The 25,561-nt window shown below is 45.7% G+C and overlaps 1 long non-coding RNA gene across 1 annotated transcript; it reads right to left on the bottom strand.

Annotated features, from left to right (window-relative positions):
* Positions 1-793: 793 nt before the first annotated feature.
* Positions 794-20,112, bottom strand: LOC143928125 (uncharacterized). The gene is made up of 2 exons (XR_013262374.1): positions 20,021-20,112; positions 794-2,108 (listed from the first exon to the last, which is right to left on the bottom strand). It is a non-coding gene; the product is annotated as an uncharacterized LOC143928125 (long non-coding RNA).
* Between the last annotated feature and the right edge of the window lie 5,449 nt (positions 20,113-25,561).

The raw sequence follows: 25,561 nt of genomic DNA, 5'->3' as shown, positions 1-25,561 counted from the left end.
CCCAACCCTCAGCTATCTTCCCTAGCCTAGGGATGTATGACTGATGCCAGTGTGGGAACTCCATGGGGGGTATATCCTTAAATACAGTGATAATTAATCCTGCTGGATGCAGCTTTCTCTGCTGTGCGCTCTCTCCCTCTGCCTGCCTTCTCCACCGTGGGAACAGCTAGGGGAGGGTGAAGTAGAGGAGGGGGCGGGGCCCTCTCCAAACCCACTCTCCTGTGTTCCATCCTGTTCCTCATCACCCCAGAGTGAGCCAATTCCCAGAAAGGTGACGCCCTCTCTATCCATGCTGGCTCCGTCCCCTGAAAAGTGTCACAGCCCCTGACCCTTTCCAGTCTGAGAGATGGGCACAGAGTAACCCAACAGGGCAATCAGCAATGTGGGGTGCCATCATCATGCTCCTCTTCCTAAACTGAATGCCCACCCAGTGGCTTCTCCTACCTGCCCTGGGCCCCAGCAGGTGAGTGCTACTTCATCACATCACTCCATGTGAGTCCAGGGCTTGGGGGAAGGGAATAAGAGGGTGAAGACACTGTAAAGTAATGGAGAGAAAAATCATCATAAAGAGAAGGCAGATGATGACAGTATAAAGAATAATGGAGATTATAGGAGAGTAGAAAAGTTATGGTGAGGATGATAAGGAAGGGAATGATAATGGAGGCTGAGGACAGAGATGTCAGGTGTCAGGTGTTAGGTGCTCGTCTTCCGTGTATATACCCTGGTAGCCTAGGCTAGGATGGAGGAGCGGAGGTCCCGGTCACCGGTGGACAATCACCACACATACACACAATTGTACGTGAACAATGATTGTGAGTTTATTGGAGCACACACAGTAGTTTTATGCAGTTTGAGCTAAAGCACAGCCCTGTGGTTTGAGCCAATCAGGGATCGCCACACAAAATATGCAAGATGGTATATTTTACTACGTCATCATGGTTCTTTGCACAAGCAATATTTCTGCCTAGCAGCAAAAGCTAAATATATATATATATATATATATGGTTTAGAATGTCCTTTAGGCGTGATGCAAGATAGGCCTGTGGTCTAACGCCATGAAGTTACTTCTGCTCTTGGAAAGGGAAGTAGCTTAACCGCATCCATCTGTTCTGTACAAACAACTAACCTTGTGATAATTCTAAAAAACACATATGACCTTAAGCAATAGGTTTCCACGGGGTCACGCTAACAGTAATTTTCCATTACCCAAAATGGATGTCTCTTAACAAAATGGTTCCTTTATTACCTTATAATCCTCCCTTTGATCATCCTGTTGAAAACAGGAAGATCACATATCATCTATCCCATTTGTCGCATTCTTCCTGGTACCATACCTTAGGATCATGGGAAAATGCGTCTAATTTAATAGTTTCATTTCTGGTATGTGATGCTTTAACAATTATACACATTATAAACCTATAACAGACATATAGGAACAAAATAAAAAGGAGTATCATTATTATAGTCATGGCGGTGTTTTTTAACCATGCAAGTATTCCCTGGCCAAAGCTTAGGCTGGCAAAGGGGTCCCAAATCTTCAGGGTGATAGATACAGTTAGATATCAACCAGGTGGGTAAGAACACAATTAAAGCTGTACAAGATAAGAGGCACAAGGCCTTCATGGACATTGACAGGGGAATCATTGTGTCCGGCTATCTAAGGTCTTGTCCTTCTTCGTCGTTTCCTGTCGGGGTGTCCAGTTCCGTTTTGTCTTTTTGGAAGGGATCAGAGTCTGTCAGAGATATTTGTTCTATCCCTTTTTGGGCTTCTCGCAACTTCTGATCCAAGGTAAGTTGGAGCTGTTCTTGGGTTTGAGGGAGTAAGGATGCACTTTCTTCGAACAAGCTGTCTTCCTCCCGGGCTGATGAGATAGGGACAAGGCGGTTGGATGTTGACGTCTCGGTTGGAGGGTCCGGAGTCGAGGGGGGCTGCGGGCACCTTTTAAGATGACTGGCATGGATCCAGGTGTTCCCCATATCCGTCAGTACTGCCGTTCTCGATACCTTTTCCACCTTCCATGGTCCTGAGAAAGCCGGTCCGATACTCTTTCTTTGTGCTAATTGTTTGATCAGCACTTTATCCCCAGGGATGAAGGGATGCGTTGGTTCTGTGGGAAGAGGAGAAAAGGTGACAGAAACTTGTTTGTTTATTTCGTGGAGCATACTTACCAGATTTTTCACGTACATTTCCTGTTGGGAATAAATGTTAATGTCAGAGTTTTCTGTGCACAGGTCAGGCAGCTTTTAGTCAGAAGTTGGATTTGTTTATTCAAATTGTTTGTACAAAAAGATTTGTTATACAGGTTGGTTAAAGGGGCAGCTCCTATGTGTCCTGGGCCATGGAGGTATGAGAGTATGAGAATGCAACTTGCTTCAGGTATTCCCAGTACCTTCCCCTCTTTTGTCCAAAGACCCTCGGGGTCTTTGGTCAATCCTGCAGCGACCCAGAAATGAACGTCCTGGTCTGTGGCCATTGTTTGTATTTGTGCTACAATTGTTTTGAAGTTGGATGAAGTGAAATGTTCTTTAAAGAAAACTGTTGTGGGGGCAGGGGTGTTAGGGGAGGAGGCGGCAGCTTGCTTTGCAGTTCTATCGGCTAGGGCGTTACCCTTGGATAATTTGCTGTTGTCCGAGGAATGGGCTTTTACCTTGATAATAGCCACTTCCTTTGGAAGGAGGATGGCCTGGAGAAGAGCCATAATATGTGTGTAATTGGCAATTAGTCTATTGTCTGCGGTTTTGAAACCTCTATTAGCCCATATCACACCAAAGTCATGCACCACTCCGAAAGCATATCTACTGTCGGTGTAAATGTTCACCTTTTTATCAGTGAATAGAATGCAGGCTCTAGTGAGAGCTTCTAATTCTGCTACTTGGGCCGAAGAGGGAGGTAGCGGCTTGGCTTCTAGCACCTTGTCTGGTAATTGGACTATCGCGTAACCTGTTAGGAAAGTGGAATCAGAGGGGCGGGAGCAACTACCGTCAACGAAAACATCTTCCGCATCTATAATAGGTGTATCCGTGAGATCAGGTCTAGGGGATGTGATGGATTCCACTTTTTCCACACAGTCATGAAGCTGGTCTGGGTCTTGTGGTAGACGCAGCATGGAGTGCAGGAGGCGGACAGCAGGGTTGCTAGTGGGAACATATTTAAGAGATAGATTGTCAGTGTTCATAAGGGTAATCTCATAACCGCTGAGCCTTTGTGAGGTCATGTGTTGGGTGTTCATGTTCTGTATGAGGTGGGTGACAGAATGGGTGGTGAAAAGTGTCATTGGGTGGCCCAAGACCAGTTTGTTAGCGTCCTGTACTGCCATAGCACAGGCTGCTAAATTCTGGAGACATGACGGCATGCCTTGAACCTGGACAGGGAGTTTCTTGGATAGGTAAGAAACCGGGCGGTATCCTTTTCCATGTTGTTGTGTGAGAACCGCGGCAAAAGAGTTCCCTGAAACCACACAGTACAGCTGAAAAGCTTTACCATAGTCTACCAATCCCAGGGCGGGTGCATATGACAGACTGTTTAATAGAGCTTGAAAAGCTTGTAGTCTGTCTTCAGTCCAATCTATTAATTTAGGGGCTGTCGAGCCAGTAGCCTCTCTTAGAATACTATCATAATGAGAACAGTCAGGAATCCATTGGCGGCAATATACCATTGCACCCAAGAACGAGAGTAGGGCAGCTTTGTCTTTTGGGGGACTGAGAGCTCGAAGGGCTGCGGCACGTTTGGGGGACACTAGCCTTGTCCCTTCCTTTAGAATGCACCCTAGGTATTCTAACTGTGGCTGGCACCATTGTATTTTCTTCCTTGAGGCCAGATGCCCGGCGTGAGCTAGGTGTTGTAACAGTGATGTCGAATCGACCGCACAATCTTCAGCAGTTCGACTGCACAGGAGCAAGTCGTCCACATACTGTATTAGTACCGACCCACGCTCAGAAGTCCAAGACTTGACAGTCTCGTTGAGTACCATAGAGAAGGCGGCTGGACTGTCTACATACCCTTGCGGTAGGCGTGTCCAGGTTAGTTGGCCCCCGGCCCAGGAGAAAGCAAACATAGGTTGGGCTTCCTCTGCAATGGGAATGCTAAAGAAATCATTCGCTAAATCAATTACTGTGTAGCATAGAAAGTCTGCCGGTATGCATGAGAAAATAAAAGTGATGTCTGAGACTAGGGGTGGGAGGGGAATCACTTGTTTGTTTACTGCTCTGAGGTCTTGGACGAGTCTCCACTCGCCACTGGCCTTCTTTACAGGGTAAATGGGTGTGTTCCAGGGGCTAATGATTAGTTTTAGGATACCTTTAGATATGTAGTCATTGATCTGGGGGGCAATGCCTTGGGTCTTTTCGGGGGGCAGGGGGTATTGTTTGTGATATTGTGCTTCTGCGTCAGAGCGCATCTGAGGCGAGTAAGGCGTACAGTTAATGAAAACTACGCTACCTTTGTTTTCCGCCCAGATGGCATGTGTTTCGAGAGAGGCGGGGAGTAGCATAAAGAAGCCTCTGTGTGCATGTCGCTTAGGGCCATGTAAGTCACATAATGGTGAACTAGCGGTAAGGGAACCTTCTCTATTAAACTTAATGGTAATACACAGTTGTGCCAAGAGGTCCCGTCCCATAAGGGGCACAGGGCATGAGGACAAGACGGCAAAAGTTTGGGTACATAATTTCTGTCCTTCTGGAGTGGCTACAGTCAGTGGTGGAGTGATGGGATGGGTGACAGGTGTCCCATTAATACCAATAGAGTTTCCCTCGGTGCATTGTGGTGTGTTAAAAATCTCATCGTTCACTGAACTAGAGGTGGCGCCAGTGTCTATCAAAAAGCAGACACGTTGTCCATCTACATGTAATACAACTTGGGGAAGACTTCTCCATGAGGGATTGTAACACACTAGGCTGAGGGAAGGGACATACTCTAGGCATCCCTATTGGGGTGGTGGCTGCCGATTGGATGGCCACTGCATAGGAATTCTGGGTGGTGGTCTATTGGGGGCCTGAGGGTGCATTATTTGTGGCTGTGTAGGATATTGGGGTAGTGGTTGACGAGGGTTCTGGTATGGCGGATAACGGGGATACTGTGGGCGGGTCTGGGGGTTAAATCCCCTGCCTCTGCCTCTTGCTCTAATCTGTCCAGTCCTATAAGGGCACTGGGATTTCCAGTGTCCTTGCTGTCCACAATTGAAACAACTTTGGTCCGGGGGATAAACAGCAGCTGGACCAGGGAGGATAAGAATGCTTATGTACCTGACAAATTTTACTGACTTCTTGCCAGTCTTCCTCTGAACAAGGACCTTGGGGTCCTGGGTCATGGATTCCCAATTGGTGACACCTTTCCCGGACTTGTGCCCAGAAACGTTCCACCTTGGGACCCGGCAAGTTATGTTGAACATACTCATACGGGGTGGGAGTTCCCGGACTCTGGGGCTGGGTGCCTGCAGAATTCCCCATCTAGTAATTTGGGCAAAGTATGCCTGGTATGTGGGCAGAGGTGATAACAGCCTGTTTGGTCAATAATTTGTTCCCTAATGCGGGGGTAAGTTCCCTGATCTTCCAGGTCAGATGGACTAATAAAACTGTGAAGATTTACCCTTAATATATGATGAAGGGTACCTTTCCTGGTGGCGGGATATACCCCTCTTACACCAAGTCTGCAAGAGAAGCCTGTAGGTCTAGTGGTCAAAAGAATCCACCTTTCGTCAATGCTAAGAAAAAGTAAACCTAGCGTGCAGCGTGAACAGGCGGGTGCTACCTCACTACAATCTGGTTCTTCATACTCTGTATTCATTTATCAACAGTTGGGTTTATTCAAACAGATATCCACTCTATATAATAATATCTTATACAACGTTAATACTCTATATACTTACGCTTGCACCTAAAGAGAAACAGACATATTTTTATGGTTTAGGATTTCAGTTTTAAAACTTTACATGTACATTATCAAGTAATCACATCATGATGCATTTCATTATTTATAGTGCACTTTAAAAGTTCTCAAGTGGGCGTCCGCTCGACCAATCCCTTTGTCATGGGCGTATTCTTTTACTTCCCATGTTAATAAAACTATCACCAATAGTTTATAGTCAGACCCACCTAGTCGGACTTTTTCCTAAACCTATAAATTCCTTGCGAGCCCTTTTAACCTTCCGAGGGACCAGCCTAGTCCGCCGCGAAGGCACAGTAGCTTTTTAAACTAATCTATTTGTATGGTAGTCATCTGGACAGAGTAAGCATCTACACCAAAGAAGGAGCAAAATGACTTACCTATCACAAGGATGACCCCACTCCTGGTACCAGCTCTGTTAGGTGCTCGTCTTCCGTGTATATACCCTGGTAGCCTAGGCTAGGATGGAGGAGTGGAGGTCCCGGTCACCGGTGGACAATCACCACACATACACACAATTGTACGTGAACAATGATTGTGAGTTTATTGGAGCACACACAGTAGTTTTATGCAGTTTGAGCTAAAGAACAGCCCTGTGGTTTGAGCCAATCAGGGATCGCCACACAAAATATGCAAGATGGTATATTTTACTACGTCATCATGGTTCTTTGCACAAGCAATATTTCTGCCTAGCAGCAAAAGCTAAATATATATATATATGGTTTAGAATGTCCTTTAGGCGTGATGCAAGATAGGCCTGTGGTCTAACGCCATGAAGTTACTTCTGCTCTTGGAAAGGGAAGTAGCTTAACCGCATCCATCTGTTCTGTACAAACAACTAACCTTGTGATAATTCTAAAAAACACATATGACCTTAAGCAATAGGTTTCCACGGGGTCACGCTAACAGTAATTTTCCATTACCCAAAATGGATGTCTCTTAACAAAATGGTTCCTTTATTACCTTATATCAGGGATCATGTATAGTAATGGGGGAAGTGATAAAAATAATGGTGAGGATTATGAAGAGTAAAGAAGATGAAAATGATAAAGAGAAGTGATGAGGATGATAATTATGGAAGAAGAGTAAAAAATGTGATAAGGATGAGGATGGTGATGACAGTTAAGAGGAAGTTTTCTTAATTAGCAATGGTATTGGTAATATGCAGCAGGTGCTAATGCAGTAGTGGCAACAGTGGGGTAATTAACACTGACACTGGGTCCACTAATGCAGCACAAAGGGGGTAATTAACTGCCACTGGTTACTAATGCATCAGTGATAGTGCATTACCCTCTTCCTGCTGCATAATATCAATGCCATTGCTAATTAACCACTTGCTAACCCTCCGCAGGTGGCAGCTACAGGCACCGAAGCGTACTCACACGTCGCAGCCTGTTTCAGGTGCATGCTCCTCCCACCTACTTCCCTGTGATTGTACACAGAGAGTCTATCAGCAGATCCCAGACAAGTATTCATGGCTGGGAGCTGCTGATCGGCTGTGTCCAATCACAGACGAGAGCTCTGTCTTGAGAATCAACAATGCGCTCTGTACAGAGGGAACAATCACCTTTTTTGCTTTTCCGCGCAAAGCACGGAAAAGAAACAAATCAATCAGTAGTAAAAAGCAGCACACATTACACACCTAGACTACCTCCTCCGCACTCCTAGCTTCTCCTCCTATATTAAAAAACATCTAGAAGAATATTTTACAATCAACCAAGAAGCGGTATCAGACCTGGTGGTGGTGTGGAATGCTCATAAAGCGGTAATTGGGGGGGGTCTTCTTACAAATGGGTGCCAGGGCAAAGAAAGCCAGAACGCAAACTAGACAAAGTGACAAATGATATAGCCGAAGCTGAGTCCCATAATTAAATAGCACCTTCCCCCACCCTACAAGTAAAAATGTTCACATTATGCCACAAGCTGAGATCCCACCTTTTAGAAAAACACGAAAAAGCTTACAGATTGCTCAAGGCTAGATGTTACACTACAGGAAACAAAGATGGTAAAGCAATGTCTCTAAAAATCAAAGGATACAGGAGCAAAACTAAAATCCCTTTTATTCATCACCCCCACTCATGAAAAACTTCTCAAACCCCACGATATTTCAAACGCCTTTAGCACATTCTATGAAGATCTTTATAACCTTAAGAAAGATCCTTCCACCATACAACCTTCCCCAGACAATATTTAATCCTTTCTTGAAAAGATCCAGCTTCCCAAGGTATATCCAGGTCAACTCTCTTCCCTCAACAGTCCTTTTACGATAGATGAAATTCTACAAGTAATAAATAAACTTCCCTCCGCAAAATCCCCTGGCCCAGATGGGTTCACTGGGGAATATTACAAACTATTCCAGAACATTCTGGCCCCCTCCTTGTGCCAAACCTTTAACGCAGCCGCCAGATCCGCAAAATTTCCCACTGAAATGCTATGTGCTAGGGTAGTTACCCTCCCTAAACCCGGAAAGGAGCCCACCACCCCTAAAAATTTCAGTCCCATATCGCTGCTCAACCTAGATGTGAATATATACGCCAAACTTCTCGCCAATAGATTAGAAAACATCCTTCCCTCCCTAATCCATCAAGACCAATTCGGCTTTACCAAAGGTCACCAGGCGTCCGATGCCACCAGAAGAATGATCAACCTTATCCATCATGTAGAAACTAAACAAATCCCTTCCCACTGTCACAGATCAGCTGCGGAGCTGATCTGTGTCTCACCTTTACTGCAGTGGGTCGGCTGGCATCTGTTGTCCACTGTCTGGTGTTCAGCTCTGTGCACTCTCCAGCTATGGGTGTCAACGCCCTTCACCTGTTGCCTAATATATGATTCCTTCCTGCTACTTCCTGTCCAGCCCTCGTGTGCTTCTCTATTTAAACCCCTTTCAAACCTGCTACTGGTTGCTTGAGCAACATTTGTTCCTAGCTCCCCTGTGTAACCTGTTTACCTGTCTTCTCGTGATCTGATCTTCTGTGTACCGACCCGGCTTGTTCTGATTACGTTGTCTGCAGCCCGCCCTGACCTTGGCTCACTACCTGGCTTTCCTTGCTTCATCCATCTATCCTTGTCTACAGTGTCTTCGGGTACTTCCCTAGCGAGCAGGGTGAACCCGGGGGTCGTGGCGGAACACCGGCTGACTCTTAGATTCCACGCCCTGGGGGATCCCGTGTCACCTGCTCGCCCTGAGGGTTCACTGTAAGTAGTACCGTGACAGTTTACTCAAGCCATGAGCATCTCTGAGAATCGGCCATTGACCAAGTTCAACATCTAGTTCAGAGACTTAACTCCCAGCAATCAAGAGCAAATAATGCTGGTTCTCCAGGATCTGGCCTCTCGTCTGGATCGTCTGCAACTCGCTGCAACTTCAGCTCCTCCTGTTCCTGCTCCCGCTTCAGTTGCTCCGGTCTTACCTGCTGCACCTGGCAATCCCTGCCTGCATCTGCCGTCACCACCTCGGTTCTCTGGTGATCCTAAGGCTCGTCAGGGCTTCATTAATCAGTGTTCCATCCACTTCAAACTTTCTAGCCACCATTTTCCTACTGATCGCACCAAAGTCGCATACATCATCTCTCTCCTCTCCGATGATGCTTTAGCTTGGGCCTCTCCACTCTGTGAATCACACGCTCCTATCACCTGTGACCTCCAGCTCTTTTTGGATGCATTTCGGAAAACTTTTGATGAGCCTGGCAGAGCGTCTTCGTCTGCTGGGGCCCTCCTTCGTCTTCGTCAGCAAGAAATGACAGTCGGCCAATACGCAGTTCGATTCCGTACGCTGGCCGCTGAACTCAAACGGAATAATGAGGCTCTTACTGCTACCTTCTGGCAAGGCCTATCTGACCCTGTCAAGGATGAACTCGCTGGACGTGACATTCCCACCACATTGGATGACTTATTAGCATTGAGCATTCAAATTGACATTCGCTTCCAGGAGCGGGCTCTGGAGAAATCCAGATCCAGTCATCCCCCTGCTGGCTGTCCAGCACAGGTAATCCAAAGATCGGCACAATCCTCTCCGTCTTCGACCTCTCACGTGTTGGAAGAACCTATGCAGCTTGGGCGAACCCGCCTCACTCCCGAGGAGCATGGCCGACGCATGGGACTGGGCTTGTGCCTTTATTGTGGCGATAAAAGACATCTTTTGAACTCCTGGCCACTCCGTCCGGGAAACTCCAGGGTCTAGCTCACTCAGAGGGAGGCGATCTAGACCGATCCGTTAATTTTCCTCGTTTCCCTCATTTCACCCTTCCCGTAGCTATCCGCTGGGCTCAGAATGCTTATCAACTTTCTGAATACGGGGATTCTGGTGCTGCCGGGAATTTAATTGAAAAATCTGTAGCTTCCGAGTTGGGCATCACCTTTGTTGCCTTAGCTATGCCTCTCTCCGTGACCGCAGTAGATGGCTCCTTCTTGCCTATGACTCCAATCCGTTTTAAAACCTCTCCTATAGAGTTACGCATTGGGGCTTTGCATAGAGAGGAGATCTCTTTCCTAATATTGCCTAAATCTTCCAGTCCCATCATCCTGGGCCTCCCATGGTTGCAGAAACACTTCCCACATCTGGACTGGAATTCTGGACAAGTATTGGCTTGGAGCCCTCCATTCCTCTTGCTGAGACCTCCACAACTCCCATGTTGCCTGCCCAATATCAATCCTTCCAAGATGTTTTCTGCAAAAAGGCAGCCGATCGCCTTCCTCCTCATAGAGACTTTGACTGCTCCATTGAGCTTTTACCTGGGACCGCTCCTCCCTGTGGCCGAGTCTACCCTCTATCTATCCCCGAGACGCAAGCCATGTCTGAATACATTCGGGAAAACCTGCAAAGGGGTTTCATCAGGAAGTCTAACTCACCTGCCGGAGCCGGGTTCTTCTTTGTAGCGAAAAAAGATGGTTCACTCCGTCCATGCATCGACTACAGGGGTCTTTTTTTTTTTTTTTTTTTTAATTTCTCATTTCCCACAGGACGGATCCGTGATGACCGCCCCGTGAATATCTGCTTGCTCAGCGGGGATCGCTCAGTTTATCCCCGCTGAACCGGCGGATGACAGAGCGTTCCCTGCACACATCTCTGCTCTCCCCTATGGGGGATCGGATGAACACGACTACAGGGGTCTTAACGCCATCACCGCGAAGAACCGATACCCTCTTCCTTTAATTTCCGAACTGTTTGACAGACTGCGAGGTTCTCATATCTTTACTAAATTGGATCTTAGAGGGGCCTACAATTTAATAAGAATCCGAGAAGGAGACGAATGGATGACCGCCTTTAACACCAGGGATGGGCATTATGAGTATCTTGTGATGCCCTTCGGCTTATGCAATGCCCCAGCGGTCTTCCAAAATTTTGTTAACGAGATCTTTCGTGACCATCTGTATGTCTGTGTTATCGTATATCTCGATGATATTCTAATTTTCTCGTCACTTACCTACCCATCGTCTTCATGTAAAAACTGTGCTACAGCATCTACGGGACAATTGTCTATATGCAAAATTGGAGAAGTGTCTATTTGAACAAACACATGTTCCATTCCTGGGCTATATAATCTCATCACAAGGTCTCTTCATGGACTCAGCCAAACTTCGGGCCATCTCCGAGTGGCCTCAGCCCTCTGGTCTTAAAGCCACCCAACGCTTTTTGGGCTTCACCAATTTCTACCGCCAATTCATTCGCAACTACTCCACCTTGGTGGCTCCTATTACATCGCTCACCCGCAAAGGTGCAAATGCTCGGCTCTGGTCCCCTGAAGCCATTGAAGCTTTCCGCAAACTCAAGGCAGCCTTCCTCTCTGCCCCTATTCTTCTACGCCTGGACATTACTAAACCCTTTTCTTTGGAGGTAGATGCCTCTTCTGTAGGAGTCGGGGCCATCCTACTCCAAGCTCAGCAGGGCAAGTCTCAACCTTGCGGATTCTTTTCCAAGAAGTTTTCTGATGCTGAGAAAAACTATACCATTGGGGATCGTGAGCTACTTGCCATTAAACTAGCTCTTCAAGAATGGCGACGTCTTCTAGAGGGTTCTCCCCATTGTATTACCATCTATACTGATCATAAAAATCTGCAGTATTTACAATCCACGAAACGCTTGAACCCACGTCAAGCTCGCTGGGCCCTCTTTTTTGCCCGCTTCAATTTTAACATTACTTTCCGTCCAGGTGCCAAGAACCTTTGAGCTGATGCCTTGTCCAGGTCGTTTGATGTCAATGATTCTGAGAATCACCTAGATCCTGGTCCCATCATTCTTCCGCATCGTATTCTAGACATCACTCAGCTCCAGTCTACGCAGCCTCCTCCTGGTAAAACGTTTGTAGCCCCTGCACTTCGATCCAAACTCCTTGCTTGTGCACATGACTCCAAGTTCTCTGGACATCCTGGCATTCCTCATACTTGTGACCTTCTTCAGCGTCATTATTTTGGTGGCCTTCTCTTCGTAAGGATGTCAAGGAATACGTTCAAGCTTGTTCGGTTTGTGTACTTTCCAAATCTTCCACGTCCGCCCCTGCTGGGTTGCATTTGCCATTACCAGTGCCCGATGTACCTTGGCGTTGTATTGCCATGGACTTTATCTCTGATCTGCCTCCCTCAACAGGTTCTACAGTCATCTGGGTAGTGGTGGATCGGTTCTCCAAAATATGTCACTTGATTCCTCTCCCAGGCCTGCCTTCTGCTCCCAGTCTTGCCACAACTTTCATAAAGGAGATCTTTCGTCTTCATGGGATGCCTTCCCATATTGTCTCTGACAGAGGAGTTCAATTTACTGCTCGGTTTTGGAGAGCCTTGGCCAGCTCTTTTGGGATTAAATTGGATTTTTCATCTGCCTTTCATCCTCATTCCAATGGGCAAACGGAACGTATCAATCAAAATGTAGAGCGTTTTCTCCGTGCCTTCATTTCTGCTCACCAAGATGACTGGGTGGACCTTTTGCCCTGGGCAGAGTTTGCCTTAAACCATCATGCCAATGCCAGTTCTGGGAAATCTCCTTTCTTCACAGTTTATGGGCAGCATCCATCTGTTCCCTTTCCTGTTCCCATTTCTCCTGTGATACCAGCAGCAGCCGAGGCCCAAAGGTCCTTCAACTCTATCTGGAAAGAAGTCTCTGGGAATCTTCATCTAGCTGCTTCCAGGCATAAAATGGCGGCAGATTGTCATCACCGTCCAGCTCCTAAGTTCCTGCCTGGCGATAGAGTTCTCTACCAAGCACATCCGACTCCGGGTACCCTCGATGAAATTTGCCCTCGTTTCATTGGTCCATTTCCTATTCTCCGCCAGATCAATCCAGTGGCTTTCAAGCTCCGTCTACCCTCTCATCTCAGGATACCCAACACCTTCCATGTCTCCCTGCTCAGGCCACTGGTCCTCAATCGCTTCTCTTGCCCTTCTTCTCAACCTGCTCCTGTGGCTGATACCTCGGATCAGTATGAGATCAGTATGAGATTAAAGTAATATTGGACTCCAAGTACTCCCGGGGGAAGTTATTCTATCTCATTGATTGGAAGGGCTATGGTCCAGAGGAGAGGTCTTGGGTCCCTGCCACTGATGTCTGGGCCCCACGTCTGGTGACCAGTTTCCATCAGAAATTTCCCTCCAAGCCAGCCCCCAGATATGTAGGGAGGCCTCGTAAGAGGGGGGGGGGGGGTACTATCACAGATCAGCTGCGGAGCTGATCTGTGTCTCACCTTTACTGCAGTGGGTTGGCTGGCATCTGTTGTCCACTGTCTGGTGTTCAGCTCTGTGCACTCTCCAGCTATGGGCGTCGACGCCCTTCACCTGTTGCCTAATATATGATTCCTTCCTGCTACTTCCTGTCCAGCCCTCGTGTGCTTCTCTATTTAAACCCCTTTCAAACCTGCTACTGGTTGCTTGAGCAACGTTTGTTCCTAGCTCCCCTGTGTAACCTGTTTACCTGTCTTCTCGTGATCTGATCTTCTGTGTACCGACCCGGCTTGTTCTGATTACGTTGTCTGCAGCCCGCCCTGACCTTGGTTCACTACCTGGCTTTCCTTGCTTCATCCATCCGTCCTTGTCTACAGTGTCTTCGGGTACTTCCCTAGCGAGCAGGGTGAACTCGGGGGTCGTGACCTGGGGTCAGCACGCAGCTAAGTCCAAACCTTCGTGAGAGGGTCACTGGCGGAACACCGGCTTACTCTTAGATTCCACGCCCCGGGGGATCCCGTGTCACCTGCTCGCCCTGAGGGTTTGCTGTAAGTAGTACCGCGACACCCACCTCCTCTCCCTTGATGCCAAAAAGGCCTTTGATAGAGTATACTGGGGCTACATTTCCGCGGTTTTCCATAAGTTCGAGTTCACGGGTCCAATTCATAACTCTATAATGGCTCTTTACTCTAATCCATCCGCCCGGGTACTAGCAGCAGATACTCTATGAAACCCCTTCCAATTTTCTAATGGTACTAGACAAGGGTGCCCACTTTCACCCCTAATATTTAATCTACAGTAGTTATGGAACCCCTAGCAGAGAGCATCAGATCCAACACCAATATTAAAGGCATCCCCATAGTGGATACCAAGCACAAGATTAGCTTATTTGCAGATGATGTGATTCTCCTAATCACAGAACTGGAACGATCATTACCAGAGATCCAAAAGATGCTAGCCTGGTTCAACGCTATCTCATACTATAAAGTCAATGAAACTAATATATACTAGACCTAGGGGTAAGTGAAGCTTACAGTGGCCGACATAAAAACCCATACATCTGGGCAAAAAATAGCATAACCTATCTTGGTATACGGCTCACTCCCACGACAAAATCTCTACTCGCTGCAAACTATATTCCTTTCCGCACTAAACTCCAGGAAGATCTAACCAGACTGGCATCGGTTGAATTCTCATGGTTAGGACGCCTGGCGACATTTAAAATGCTTCACCTCCCCCAAATACTGTACTTGATTAGGACCGTCCCCATTCCTATACCTACCAAATACTTCAACTCTTTCCAATCACTCCTCTTAAAATTTGTGTGGCAAGGCAAAAAGCCCAAATGCGCCCATTCTCAATTAACCAAACACTGTATGGTGGGGGGGGTTAGGATATATCGATTTCCAAGACTATTACTGGGCATCCATTCTGACCCAAACCAAAGAATGGTTCTCCAACACCCTAAATCCAACACTATGGAGGAACATAGAATTCACATCAGTCCCTGGCAACGGTCTCTTACCTTGGCTGCTGGCACTTTCCTTGGGGACACAACCCTTGCACCACCTATCTCCTACAATTATAGCTACATCCCAAACCTGGGCCAAACTCAAATTTTATCTACTAATCCCAATTACTCTAAGGTACCCATCCCCATTTAAACTCTACACTTTTTGATGGACTCAACATCCCTCAAAGGATGGAAGACACTTGGCATTAACTCCCTATCTGACCTGATAGCTGACAAAGAGATAAAACCATTCCCCTTACTTCAAGAAACATACCACCTCCCCAGCTCCGACGTTTTTCTATACCTACGTACCAAACACTGTATCACCTCCCTAAAGAAATGGATAATAACAATTCCCCAGTTAGCGTGGATATTCCTTACCCCTTCCCCCGAAACACAGCAAAGGCATCTCCTTATTCTATAAATTATTCAACCAAAAAACATAATTTGTCAAATTAGCCCCATTACTCCAATGGGAAAGGGAGCTAGGACATTCCTTCTCCAGTGAAGATTGGGAAAAAGCATGCAAATCCACATACAAGGCTACTAGTTGTTGCACTCTGTGGGAACTTCCATACAAGATAACCTACCATTGGTATCTGACCCCAGTAAGGATCTCAAAATTTGATCCCTCTCTATCAGACACCTGTTGGAGGAAATGCGGAATGAAAGGTAGCTCGCTGCACACACTTTGGAACTGCCCCAAACTCCTAGAATTTTGGAACTCTGTTCAAATTAATAGCAGAAGTGACGCTCACATTCATCCCAAAGAAACCATCTCTCGCCTTACTATCTTTGTCCATAGATAGATTCCCCAACCCGACGAGAAATAAAATCTCACATATTTTATTAGCAGCGTGACTCAGCATAACCAGAAAATGGAAAGACCCACTTCCTCCCACACTGAAAGAAGTAGTTCACACCATGCAGGTGCACTTTACACATGAGTCGATTCTGGCGCTAAATCACAAGAATACACCACAGGCTATCCTCATGTGGAAACAATGGATAGAGTGGACCGAATCCCCAAATATAATAAAGATCTTTGGTTAATGTTAATGTTGTAATTTCCTAATACCTATGTTTCTGCTGATGGGGGGGGGGGGGTCCTCTCCACCAGAACACAGATGTGATCCCCATGAGGGGTGTCTGGGTGAAAAGGCCCTCCCAGTCTACTCCTCTATATTCAGCCTCAGAATAGGAATAAAATTTAATTTGTTGTATCTGTTCCAAGTTAGGACACTGATCGCAATGAGTACTAATACAAATAACTAATATGTCATATTGTATACTTATTACTAAGTGTTCACCAATCCACAGTCCAAATAGGATGGTGCTATCACATGCATTAATGTTCCGTCTGTTTACTTGACTATAATGTATGTACAACCTGTCATGAAAAGTTATGTACAACTATGTTTAACATGAAAAATTTTCAATAAAAATCTATTGAGAAAAAAAAAAATGTTCAAAACATTACAAATGACATTACACGGTGGGGAAAAAAAATACACAATAGTTTTAAATCAAAACAATTAGGTTAATAACTGATTAGTAGGGATGAGCTTCGAGTTCGAGTCGAACGTACGTTCGACTCGAACATTGGCTGTTCGGCCGTTCGGCGAATTCCGAACGTTTGGGCCGTTCGCGTCAAAATTCGAGTGACGCGCGCGCGGACCACAATGCACTGCGGTGGCGCAGTGCATTGCTGCCCCATGATTGGCCAAGCATGCACTGTGACCCCGCATGCTTGGCCAATCGCAGCGCCGGCAGCGAGGAGAGCCATGATTGGCCACAGGCATCCTGCCTGTGGCCAATCATAGCTCAGGCTGTGTAGTGCACGCCCCACACTATATAAGGCCGCCTTTGAGGCGGCTTCGTGTAGTGTGTTACTTAGCATCTGAAGCAGTGGGTGTTCTGTGTACCTTCAACACAGTACACACCAATCGTTTTTGGCTGATTTCCTATCTTGCTGCTGTGTAGTGGTTGTTGTCTGTGCCCTGACTGCAGTATACACCACTATATTCACCTCACCTATATAGCTAGTGATCTAGCTTTAACCACTTTGCCGATTAACGGCTTCAGGGGGGTTGTTTAACTCTGAGAGGCCGTTAATTAACGGCCTCCCAGAATTCTGCTCTCGCGTGCCCCGAGGTGTACGCACTCGAGAGCATCCGTGACCGCCGGGTCGCATCACGGATCACGGTAATCGGCCGCTCATAGCGGCCGTTTACCACGTGATTGCTCCGTCAAATGACGGAGTGATCACTTGGAAACAAACCGGCGTCATGTTATGACGCCTGTTCCTCCCTCCCCTCTCTGTACCGATCGGTACAGCGGAGGGGAAAGAGATCGGTGTCAGCAGCAATGTGGGCTGCATCTGCAGTGCCCACATCGCTGCTCACCGAATTTAACCCCTCAATTCCCTGCCAATACTCTGCAATACCAGTGCATACTCTGCAGTACCCTGCCATTACTCTGCAGTACCCCGCCATTACTCTGCAGTGCAGTACCCTGCCATTACTCTGCAGTACCCCCCATTACTCTGCAGTAACCCCCATTACTCTGCAGTACCCCCAATACTCTGCAGTACCCGCCATTACTCTGCAGTACCCGCCATTACTCTGCAGTGCAGTACCCTGCCATTACTCTGCAGTGCAATACCCTGCCATTACTCTGTAGTACCCCCCATTACTCTGCAGTACCCCCCATTACTCTGCAGTAACCCCCATTACTCTGCAGTACCCCCCAATACTCTGCAGTACCCGCCATTACTCTGCAGTACCCGCCATTACTCCGCAGTACCCCCAATACTCTGCAGTACCCTGCCATTACTCTGCAGTGCAGTACCCTGCCATTACTCTGCAGTACCCCCCATTACTCTGCAGTAACCCCCATTACTCTGCAGTACCCCCCAATACTCTGCAGTACCCGCCATTACTCTGCAGTACCCGCCATTACTCTGCAGTACCCCCAATACTCTGCAGTACCCTGCCATTACTCTGTAGTACCCCCAATACTCTGCAGTACCCTGCTATTACTCTGTAGAACCCCGCCAATACCCCGCCAATACTCTGTAATACCCTGCCATAAATTGCCATACCCAGCCATACTCAGAGATACCCAGCCATACTCGGTGATACCCTGAAATACCCAGCCATAGACGCCCCCCACCCCTCACCGCCCTCCGGTGCTTCTACCAACTCGCCAGTACGATCAAAGCCAGAATCTTTTTTTTATTTTTTATTTCAGGCTTCCCAGCCTAGAGGTGAGATGTGGGGTCATATTGACCCCCCAGATTTCACTGTAAAGAGGACCTGTCACCCCATATTCCTATTACAAGGGATGTTTACATTTCTTGTAAGAGGAATAAAAGTGATCAAAAATATATTTTTGGGGAAAAAAATGTCAAACTAACATAAATAAAGTAAAATGAACAATAAAAAAATAAAATAAAAATTAAAGCGCCCATGTCCCCATGTGCTCGCATGTGCCACACATGTGAGGTATCGCCGAGAATGTTAGAGCGAGAGCAATAATTCTAGTCCTAGACCTCCATCCTAGTCCTGCAACTCAAAACATGTAACCAAAAAAAAAAAAATTAAAGCGTCGCCTATGGGGATTTTTTAAGTAGCGACGTTTGGCGCCATTCCACGGGCATGTGCAATTTTGAAGAGTGACATGTTTGATATCTATTTACTCAGCATAACTTCATCTTTCACTTTATGCAAACATTGGGCTAACAAGTGGTTAATAATAGAGCTTGCAGTCAGTAGTGTTAGGAGTGCGTGCTGTCTGCGTGCTCTGTACCCAGTACATACCGCTATAATATAGGGCAGGCCCCTACTTTCAAACATCCAACTTACAAACATCTCCTACTTGCAAACGCAAGGAGACAGCAGCAAGTGAGATGAAAAAAGATGGACGACAAAACAAATTATACAGGGGTGATAACCCTTCCCTATGTTTTCCAAAAAGCTTAAAGATAGTTTTTTTGACTGGAGCTACACTTTAAAAATGTACCAGTTGAAAATGACAAACAGATATAACTTAACACAACAAACCTACACAGTCCCTGTCTTGTTTGCACCGCCTGTATACTGCTGTTCTGAGTATATAGGGCCTGGGGGCCACACGCATTTCCTTTTTTTAATATGGGTACGGGGTTCCCCTTAATATGCGTACAAGACCCAAATAGGCTGGTAATGGGCAGGGAGGGCTACCCATGCCATGTTTCTCAATGATTTTCAACCATATTGCAGGAACCAGATATAACATTAAAACCGCAAGCAGTTTTAAATGGTGTTATTTCCGTTTAATGTCATTTTGTGCAGGGACTGTTCTAAACACGGGAAACACGTGGCACTTCACAGGCATACTACAGACACCCCCCAGGCACCATATTTAAAGGAATATTTCACTTTTTTTTTCACTTTAATCGTCATTAAAATCAGTGCTCCCGCCAAAACGGCAGTTTTTAAAACTTTTTTTTGCAGTGACCCATGTCCCCTGAGGCAGGAGGCAGGTCCCCAAACCCTTTTTAGGACACTATCTTGCATATTAGCCGTTAAAATTAGCACTTTCCAATTCGAACGTTCGAGTCCCATAGACTTCAATGGGGTTCTAACGTTCGTACCGAACGCGGGGGTCGTTCGCAAGTTCTGGTGCGAACCGAACCGGGGGGGTGTTCGGCTCATCCCTACTGATTAGGCACATTTAACATATAATTATAGATAATACATGTCCCATTTCTATTAGTATATATACTATACTTATATTAAAATGATAATTTTAATTTGTTTACATTCATTGGTACAACTATAGACAAAGCAGCCAATTTGACTGCTATGGGGCCTGGGAGAGGGAGGGGTCCCCATTTTTGAGGCAAAGCCCACAATCTAGAAATCTTTAGGATTATTAATAGTTACAGACTCCCCTTGATTTATATGTATAATTTAAAGAATTTGTTCAGATACCTTGGCTTTGTAGATGTATTTCCCTCAGAGCTTTTACTACGGCTGTGCCACTCGTAAATGAGCCCCTGCCTAATGAAGTCTTTCTGAGGCTGTGGAGAAAATATTTTTTACAGACCACCTTCTAAATGGATCATTATAAAGCCTTGGATTAATGTAATTTAGGTTCATCTACTGTTAATGTTTTAACCTTGTCAACACAGATAACGGTTGGCCTTAAGTTGGATCAATATGAAACAGTTAATGATTAAAACATCATACATTATTGCCGCTCTTAACACAAAGTGAAGTGACAGTTGTGGCAGATCTTTTAGTTTTCTGTTGTTTGTTTTTACTAGGTGTTAACATTTATATAAGCATTTAGTAAATATAGTTGGAACCTATATCTATCTACGGTATGTCAGTTCATTATAAACTTGTATATATTTAGAGCATGTGATTGAACAGTGCCTATATATTTTTAGCCCACGTTCACATTGGGCCAATTTGGCATGTGATTTGTCATGTCACATTGCATGCCAAATTGGAGCCTGTTGTCGGCAATGGCACCATCTGAATCAATGCGACGCCGACTTTGTAGCACCGCACAGATTCCCAAAAGTAGTTTCTGCACTAATTTTGATGACTTCGGGGGTGATTTCAAAAGACATCTGAGCACGACCCCTTCACAGATGTCTGTCAGATCACCCCTGAAGTCACTGAACTCGCACAATTTCAAACTTGCCCTCAGTGTGAACAAGGGCTAAAGAAAACAAACATATTCAGCACAGACATGTTAGCATATAGATGGCTCTAGTCAAGCTGAAACCAACCACACACTGAGGAAGATTTACTAAAACTAGCACTCTCGGAATCTGGTACAGCTGTGCATGGTAACCAATCAGCGTCTAGGTTTTATTATCATAGCTTAATTGAACAAGCTGAAGTTAAAATCTGATTGGTGACTGTGTATAGCTGCACCAGATTCTGCATGCACCCACTTTAGTAAACCTCCACTGTGTTAATAGTAATAGAAATTGCCTAAATATAACATTTTATATTTCTTGTTAGAAACCGCAAAGTAATGAAAAGAATAAAAAAATAAATAATCTTTTGCGTAGAGAACAGATCATCAGAGACTGACTTCCAGTGACATAATTTCTTGGATTTTGGAAAGCAAACCATGGATTGCACAGCGTTTTATATGCTTATCATGAAAGACTAAAGCCTCATGTACACTGCTGCTGGTAAACGGACATTTAGGCTCCATGCACACTGGAGCTCATAAACAGCAGTTTATTGGAGTTTGGGCGTTTTTTTTTAACCACTTAAAGACCAGGCCTCTTTTTCAGACTTGGTGTTTACATGTTTAATACAGTTTTGTTTGCTAGAAAATTATTTAGAACCCCCAAACATTTTATATTGTTTTTTTTCTAACACCCTAGAGAATAAAATGGCGGTCATTGAAATACTTTTTTTCACACCGTATTTGCGCAGCGGTCTTACAAGCGCACTTTTTTTTGGAAAAAAATCACTTTTTTGAATAAAAAAATAAGACAACAGTAAAATTAGCCCAATTTTTTTTTATATTGTGAAAGATAATGGTACGCCGAGTAAATTGATACCCAACATGTCACGCTTCAAAATTGCGCCCGCTCGTGGAATGGCATCAAACTTTTAGCCTCAAAAATCTCCATAAGTGACATTTAAAAAATTCTACAGGTTGCATTTTTTGTGTTACAGAGGAGGTCTAGGGCTAGAATTATTGCTCTCGCTCTACCGATCGCGGCGAATACCTCACATATGTGGTTTGACCAACGTTTTCATATGCGGGTGCTACTCACTTATGCGCTCGCTTCTGTGCACAAGCTCGTCGTGACGGGGTGTTTTTAAAAAAAAAAAAAATTTCTTATTTATTTTAATTGATTTTATTTATTTTTACACTGTTAAAAAAAAAAAAAATGGATCACTTTTATTCCTATTACAAGGAATGTAAACATCCCTTGTAATAGAAAAAAGCATGACAGGTCCTCTTAAATATGAGATCTGGGGTCAAAAAGTCCTCAGATCTCATATTTGGGCTAAAAAAAAAAAAAAAGAAAATCTGACATCTAAAAAAAATATACCTTTAAGAGGTATGGGCGGAAGTGACGTTTTGACGTCGCTTCCGCCCTCCTATGGTATAGAGACGAGTGGGGGCCATCTCAGCCTCACTTGTCTCTATGCCCAGCAGACGAAAGGACCCGATCGCCTCCGCCGCTACCGACGGCTCCGGTAAGCGGCGGAAGGTGCGGGAGGGCAGCGGGAGGGGGGGTGGCACCTCTCCCGCAGCCGATAGCGGTGATCTCGCGGCGAATCCACCGCGGAGACCACCGTTATTGTACAGCCGACCGCCGCCTGAAGAGATGGATATCTCGGTTGTGGCAGCAGCTGCTGCCGTTACCGAGATATCCCTCTTCAAAAATAGGACGTACATCGTCGTGCGGCGGTCGGCAAGTGGTTAAAAGCCCATAAACTCCACTCTGTGTTAGCCTATGTGTCCATGCACACATGGACGTTTTTTAGCTTTAATGAGCAGTGGAGTTTATGGGCTTTTTTCTGAATGCCAGAAATTTGCATTCAAAGTGACGTTTTTCACCGGCAAAAAACGACAAACGCCGATAAACGCTCATAAACGTTCATAAATACGCGTTAATTATTCAATTTTTTTCAATGCATTGTGGGAGTTTGGAATGCACTGTGGGATTTTTGGAGTGTCCTCTGTGTATTTTTATTGAAAACGCCCATAAACGCTAAAGCTAATAAACGCTTATAAACGCTAGTACAAAACACTGTTAAAAGCACGTTTTTCAACCATCGTTTTCTGCCAGCAATCTGGCGTCCAGAAAAAGTTTTTTTGAGCTTCAGTGTGCATGGAGCCTTAGGCCTCGTACACACGATCAAACAATCCGGTGGAAACATCGCCGGATGATGTCCCCGCCCATTATGATGTCACAGTCCCAGCATCCTCTGGGACTGTGACATCATGATGGGCGGGGACATCATCCGGCGATGTCCCTATATAAGTCGCCGCGCACCGCGTCCCTGTCATTGTGAGCAGAGACAGCGACGAGGCAACATCTGAAGAGAAGAAGAGAAGAACAGAAGATGGCGACAGTGGCGACAGAAGACCGGGCTGCCGCCTGTAAAAGAGCTAGAAGAAGGCGTGGTGGCCCGGCAAGAAGAACCGAAGAGGGGGATAAGACCCCCAAAGAGGGGTACAAGACCCCCGAAGTCAGAAGAAGAGGGCGGCGGGGAAGAAGAAAGCCGTGCTCCTCCGCTAGTGAAAGAGCATGGGGACAAGGTGCTTTGGGGTGGGGGGGGGCGCGCGGCCCCCCTTTCCCAAGGCACCCCCCATGTTGAGGGCACGTGGCCTGGTACGGCTCAGGAGGGGGGGTGCTCGCTCGTCCCTACCTCCTTTCCTGGCCAGCCGGGTAGCGTGCTCGGATAAGGGTCTGATATGGACCTGGGGGGGACCCCCACGCCGATTTTTTGGCGTAGGGGTTCCCCTTTAAGTCCATACCAGGTGACGGGGCTAGCGATGCCTCCTTCACTGGCCCCGGCTACCTGGGGACGCGCTCAAAATGAGCGGACTTTCACCCACGTGTGTGGGCGAGTCCATTCATTTCAAAAGTATGGCGGATAGTCCGGTGGACTTAGTACGCCATATTAGTCCGCTGAAAAAGTGCCGTGTGTGGGCAAGTAGCTCGTTCGGAAAGTCCGGCGGACAGTCCGGCGGAAAGTCCGCCAGACTAAGTCCGCTGGATAGTCTGCTACATGTGTACGCAGCATTAGGAGTAGTTGGGCATTTTTTCAACTGCTCCTGAACTCTCCTCTGTTAGCTTATCAGTACATGTACACAGGCTTGTTTATAGTCGTTTCTAGGCAGTTGAGTTCAGGGGCTTTTTTTGGAACCCCAAAAAAATGCGTTCAGAAGCTGTGTTTAGAGAGATTTCAAGCGCTACCCGTTTTTAGGTATGTTTTCATCTAGAAGCATTTTTAAAAGGGAAACATTTTATTTATTACTTTTGAGCCTGGAAAATGCTAAAATCACACCAAAAACTCAATTATCACTGCCTGCAAGCTTGATATACCATGTGATATTCCCCTCATCAGCCAATTATGCTGTACAATACACGACTTGCATTACTTGACGCTGAAGTTGAGAGTCACCAACAGACGTTCCTCTGGTGGCTCGCTTTTCCCCATTTTGGTGTCCATGCAAACTAGATGGGGGCTAACCTTTTCCAAAAGAATTTCAAAGCTGGCAATTGACATGCGTGTAAAATTAAAAAAATTCTCTGGGTCTCTGGGCATGCAGCTAAACATACATATTAGAAAAGTATCCTGTGGAAATGCGTTGAGCCATCAATGGATGTGTCCAGTAGCACAGAACTCTGGTCCTCTCACACAATTTTATACATCTTTGAAGCCTCAGCAAAAGCAACATCAGGAGCATTCCCTCACACACGCTCATCATGGGATCTAAATGCTTTCTAATCATTTGGGAGGGTCTCATGAGGTTATCTTTAGTAAGCGCTTCTGAACGCAAATGCGACTAAACGCAACTTGTAAACACTGCAAAACACGTTTTTAAACATGGATTACTACCTGTGATGCTCCAGCGTTCAGGAGAGGTTGAGAAACGACCCGTTTATACTAAGCCTAACTTGGGAGTGGATATTGATAATTTTACAATAAAACCTTTTTGAACAATATCATGCCACGTATGCTCTCCTAGGAGTCCATCTAACTATTGGAGATGCGTGGAAGAGGATAAAGACACATCTATGAAAGATGTATTTCACCAGTACAGGCAATCTTTACATTAATAGCTGGTAAGGGTACAGGAGGAAGGAAAGCACAGCACGTTCATCACCTTTGCCATTTATTTCTGCACAAATTGCACTTTTTAAATAACTTTTTCTGCACATGAAGGGCACTTTAAAGGAATCATCGCAATATTGAAGAATCACAGCACTATATAAATTTTTATTGCTATTTTTTGTCATTTGTTATAGCAGACATTGTTGATTTTATGATAGATATTGTAGACTATTTTTTATGATTCTATATACTGAGCACAGACAGCGCTAGAACTTCCCATACTAATAGCTTCTGTTAGCCACAATAGTACATTCCATGTTGTGTTCCTAACAAGATAGCCATGATTATTATACCCCCCCACCCCTTTTTCTTTGTAAAAACTGAGGAGAAAAATGCATTTAGTACAGTTGGCTTCTCTTTGTCCTTTGTAATCAACTTCCCCTACTTTCTTACTATTAATATACACTATATTACCAAAAGTATTGGGACACCTACCTTTACAAGCACATGAACTTTAATGGCAACCCGGTCTTACTCAGTAGGGTTTAGTATTAAGTTGGCTCACCCTTTGCAGCTAGGACAGCTTTAACTCTTCTTGGACAAGTGTGTCTATGAGAATGTTTGACCATTTTTCCATTTGTGATGTCAGGTCCTGACATAAAGGCCTTGCTCACAGCCTCCGCTCTAATTCATCTCAAA

The sequence above is a fragment of the Lithobates pipiens genome, unplaced genomic scaffold (genome assembly GCF_037356315.1).
Source record: "Lithobates pipiens isolate NorthernLeopardFrog02 unplaced genomic scaffold, aLitPip1_a1.2 Scaffold_23, whole genome shotgun sequence".
In the NCBI taxonomy this organism is placed as follows: domain Eukaryota; kingdom Metazoa; phylum Chordata; class Amphibia; order Anura; family Ranidae; genus Lithobates; species Lithobates pipiens.
The sequence above is the reverse complement of the archived record's forward strand: the minus strand, read 5'-3'. Positions and strand labels throughout refer to the sequence as shown.